Source organism: Rhagoletis pomonella, unplaced genomic scaffold, assembly GCF_013731165.1.
Source record: "Rhagoletis pomonella isolate Grant_MI unplaced genomic scaffold, Rhpom_1.0 Rhpom_scaffold_00413, whole genome shotgun sequence".
Classification (NCBI taxonomy): Eukaryota; Metazoa; Arthropoda; class Insecta; order Diptera; family Tephritidae; genus Rhagoletis; species Rhagoletis pomonella.
The window spans coordinates 72,744-78,267 of NW_023458967.1; positions in this window are offsets into that span (position 1 = coordinate 72,744).

Sequence of the window (5,524 nt, forward strand, 5' to 3'; positions counted from 1 at the left end):
ACAATATCTACATGTGATATTTTTTCTGTTTGTTCTCCAAACACAAACGCATCTTAAGTGTCTTAACAGTGAAACAATTTCTTATTTTCTAAGTTTGCGAACAAAACTTCACACTTAAAATTAAGACATTTATAACAAGCATTTTATGAAGAAAATCCCTTCTTCGTTTAAAATAAAAATAAGCGAAATCGGCCCAATTTCATACAACCCTGCCTGAGATGAATATTTTCTACACGATAAGGCTAGTAGCCATTTCTGACAGATTTTGGGTCGCTTAGTCAAAAATGGAAACATATATACATATTTAAAATTTAAGAAAACAAGGCAAATAGCAAAATCGGCTGAAAACGGCTTATTTTTTTTTGCAAAACGGCTAACAAATCGGCTGCCGGCTAAATCTAAATTTCTCCGGCTGTTTGCTATCGCAACCGGCTAAATCTAGCCGGAAAACGGCTAATATGGCAACACTGGATAGAATACAAGATTGCGCCGATTGCAGCAGAATTCGTGAGAGTAATTTTAGCGTGACGTCATCGTAGAGTTGACAACTGAGAGCGGCGAGAATGAGGGCGACTAGTGATGTGCTGAATTGTCCCCAATACTCGGTACCCAATACTTAAAAAAGATTTCGGTACCCTATACTTCCTTTTCGGTATCCGATACCGATTATTTACATTAAACCCTCGCCATTATATGCATTTCAGGTTTAGAAAAAACTTTCATTACTAATTTATATGTTATCGGCTAAAACACTTGAACTTATCGCCACAGAAAAATATTATTTCAACAGTTTTAACCTTAGTCGATACAAGGTTCAAGAAAAATGTTTTGACGGATGAAGAAGCTTTTCAGGGGGGAGATCTAACCAGTTAGCGACAAGTTTCGGATCGATATCGTACTTGTTGGTGTAACAATATTTCATATCATACGTCAACAAACCCGATACCGATTCGAAAATTGTCGCTAACTGGTTATAGAATCAGCCCCTAGGCCTCCAAAAATGATATCGTCCGATGCAGCTGGAACAAAAATGCTTCAAACAAGTGAGAGTTTCTCTTCGTTATGGCCTGGAACCGACATATATACATATTTCATTTGAATCAGTATTAAAAGCTCTATTGGCTCTATTGGCGAGTCTCCCCTGAGCCGTTTTTTCCCATATCTTTGGCCTGTGTGCGCTTTTATTTGAAATCTAAATGTTTTGGTACCGAGTATCGAGAGTATTGGATACATTTAAATCGTTACCGAATATCGATCAATACTTGAAAGTATTGACTGCGCACATCACTACTGCTGTCATCTCGACTGTGACGTCAGCAAAACAGCTGATTCTGTCAAATTCACTGAGAGCCGATTAGCGGTGTTGCGATCGGCGCCACCTTCTGTATTCTCTCCACCGTGGACTTTGTGCACCAAACAAAGAGCGTACATTTTCCTCATACACACAATAAGCCATCGTTCGGACTTTTCTCCGATGGGAGTAGATTTGTTCCGTTTTGTCGAAATAATTTGAAGCCTAGTCCTCTACTACACTCAACTGAAAATCTGCTCCGTTTTGTTGCATCAACAAATTTACTCTTCAAATAGAAGGGAGGCGGGGTTTTTAATAGCAAACTAAAATTTATATTTTACATTTTTATCGACACGTTTGTTACATTGGTGAGCTACAGCACCTTTGCAAATACACTTGAATTCGTGAATACGCCCTCACAATCGCCCGATTTGAACCCGATCGAAAAAGATTGCTCTGTCCAAAGTTCTGTAATTGTGTCGTTGCCCACCGATGTTACAATTCTCCCGGTAAAGAAAGAATGAAATAACTTTTTATTAATTTTAACTAAGGCATTTTAACTTTAATGATAATTGCTCGCTGGATTAAGGCGCCTTTACACGGGTCGATTTTCTAGTAGATTTTTGTCGTTCAACCAAAATCGACCTGTGTAAATGACACTCAACTATAAAATGTAAATGCTTTGGCTAGTCGGTTTTCTAGTCTACAGAAATCGACCCTTGTAAAGGCAGCTTTAGCCCCTTATTTAGTCCCAGAACACAGTGACACGAGGAGAAATGAATTGTTTTTTATAAAGATAAGAAATGGACATCTACTACGAAAACGTGATTTTACGAGTCCGAACCCAGAAAAGAGCACTCGATGAAGGTCAGCTAGTGATCAGTATTGCCAAGTTTTTTATTTAAAAAAGCACCAAAATACTGAAAATAGCGCAATTTTCTCAAAAAACACCAAATTTGTGTTGCTGTATTTATGGTATTTTTATAAGCTCTTATTGCATATAAAGCTGTATGTTCAAATATTTTAAGTAATCACGCAATGTCACTTGTAAATATTTCCAACTCTGCGCAGTTATTTAATTTAATTTGCAAAATGTTTTTTATTCGTAAAACAATTTGCAAAACTTTATTTGGTTTCTCTAGCGGCTTTATTTTCATGCAATTGCTTACTTTTGTACAACCAGCTAATTAGCAGAATATTCTCTGAATTCTGTGATAGAGACTGGGTGAAAATATTGCGTTTGGATTATCTGGGAGCATATTATCCAAGAGGCCAAACACTGACATATGTATGTGTAAGTCAACGGATGAAGTTTTCTGTACGTCTGTGGATTGAATAAATGAATGAGCAAAATAAATACAATGTCACCAAAGAACGAAACAAGCGCTAAACTAAAAGAATTTTGCGTTTTAATTCCCTAAACGCACTTAATTTATTGCGAAAGGCACAAGTTGGCAACAGTGATATGGATGTCAAATTTGCACATATACAAGCATGGACAGAGAGTGAGCGCCTGATTAAAGAGCCTAAGCATCGCATGCGAATCAGTGTTGCCGTTTTAGCCCTTTAGTGGCTAGATTTAGCTACCAAATACTTTTTTTGGCCACGTAAATTTAAAATTGCCCCTAGCCCTTTTTTAGCCCTTTGGAGAATTTATTCATACTTGGCAAGAAAAAGTTGTATATGCTTAATTTGATCTAATTTTTTTTTCATTTATATAAGAGATGAATTTTTAAACTAAGAAAGACTGATATATATACATGTATGTATTGTAAGTTCCTTACGCTTTTATACATACATACTGTAAAAGTGTTAGGGCTGTTAACTTATCTATTAACGATTTAACTATAGTTTAAAATAGTTCACGGCCCTTAATATGCTTAATTTGTTAAATGACCCATCAAGTCGATTTACCGTGCATCTAATATCCAAGTTATTGGAATTAAAACTCCCAACTCGCCCAAACTACTTTGCTTATTATTTTTATTTTAATATTAGTTTCTTTTATTTGTCTGTTTTTTTTAGATCAATACATATTATCGTTAAACGCGCATTTATATTTCGCAAATTTATAGAATTACTCCGTTTAAGATTACTCAAAAAATTTTAATTATAAAAATTGTAAATTTAAAATTATTGTAATTATTCATCGAACGAACTTAGATTACGATTACAGCAATTGTAATTTAAAAAAGTTTAAATTACGATTACTGTAATCGTAATTAGAGTGCCTTTTATGAAGGATTACCGCAATCGTAATTTAAACATTTTTGAAATTGCGATTAAAGTAATCGTAATCCTAGACGCAATCGATTACACATGTAATTCTTATCGCCCAGCTCTGCCGTGCATGTTCTTGTGGTGTGATTGTACCAGCTGCTGGTGTCGTCAGTGGTGAAATTAGCTCAATTTTCTAAGTAAAAAGTATTTTGGTGGATATTTCTTGCACTATATGAGTCAAAGCCGTGTTTGTGGAAGATTATGTTCACGTTATTGCAGTTGTGAATCAAAAACAAAAAACAATGTTTAAGAAAATGGTAGAAAAATTGTGAAATTTCGGCTCTAACCATTTCGACAACATTTGTAAAAAAATAAATATTGTACCAGCATGCTGGTAAGTTATATGCTTCGAGCCTGATCCTACAATCACTTGATGGAGCCAGCAAGCTGGTGTCGTATATTTCCCCTTTTATACAAAAAGGTTTTTGGTTGGATAAAATATTAGCTTTTTTTCCAGAGTTTATTGTTTTTCTATACCATTACTTCTTGAAAATGTGTGCGTGTATACTTATATACATATGTATATGTAGGTAAACAAATTTTGCTAGCCACAGCGACTTTTTTTAGCTCTTTTTTAGCCCTCTTTTTAAAGGAATTTGGATACCACTAAAACTTATTTGCGGCAACACTGATGCAAATACATGCGAGAGCGTAACAAAGTGAACGCGAAATCATTCAAACATAATTGGCACACTAACACAATCACACTTTCAGCTCGTGTTTACATGCGGTAGTGATCACATCTGCTCATATACACTCCTCGTCATTTGAATTGCACACCCTTTCAATCTTTAGTATTTACAGTTTTCCTTTTGTTTATTTGATATACATTTTTTGTAAAAATATAGCATATTCTATGGGTAAATGCAATTTGAAATTTTTTTTACAAATTAAAACAAAAGAAAATTTCTTTTCCATATCTTGGGCAGCACTTTATTTTTTTCGTTTTTCTTGAGAACTGGAAACACCGCTATTTTACAGACACTTGAAACTTGTACTTTATTGTACCCCTTTGATGACCCCTTTATTGTACCCCTTTGTTGACAAATCGGATGTAATGAATATTAAATAAACAAAATTAAAAATGTAAATACTAAGGATTAAAAGGTTGAGCTATTCACGACGAGGAGGAGCGTATTTGGCGTACGTTTTTACTCCAGAATGCGTGTGCAGTGGCTCTCATTGGTATACGTGTATTAGTAAGATTCGTTGCCCCCTTCATGTTTGCCCATGATTTTCCCCTGGTCTAGTCCGCGAAATGGGCGCACTTGCCCGTATGGGCTTTTTTGCCCGTACGGGCAAGTGAGCCCATTTCGCGGACTAGACCAGGGGAAAATCATGGGCAAACATGAAGGGGGCCCACGTCTGATTTACACCATCTACTTTAGTTACAACGTGAGGACCCTGATATATATTTTCATGTTTAATTCTGGGTTCTGGGTTTGTACTAGAACGAGATCGTTTTCTTTAATATGTACTGGACGAGAGTGTCTATCATATAAATCCTTGTTGCGGATTTTATATTTGTTGATTAATTCTTTGGCTATTGCATGTGACTTTTGCATCCGGTACTTAACCTCTTTTGCATAATTCTCAACATTATAAATGGGATAAATTTTTTCCTTTTTCAATTCTTGCGGTAAAGTCGGTGTTTTTCCGAAAACTCAAAAACAGAATTTGGAGTAGTATTATGCAAAAAGGTGAAATACTTAAGATAAGTGTCCCAGTCTGAAATAGTCTCATTTAGGTATGCACGTAAGTATTCATTGAAAACGCGATGAGTTCGCTCAATAGTGCCCACTGTTTCGTGATGGTGTGCTGTCGAAAAGTTATGATCAATCTTTAAGAGTTTTGTTAGTTCCGAAAATATTTCGTTTTTATATTCCGTTCCTAAATTTGTTGGGCGAGCAAAATATGAACATATTTCCGCTTGGAGAACGCGCCTACTTGGCT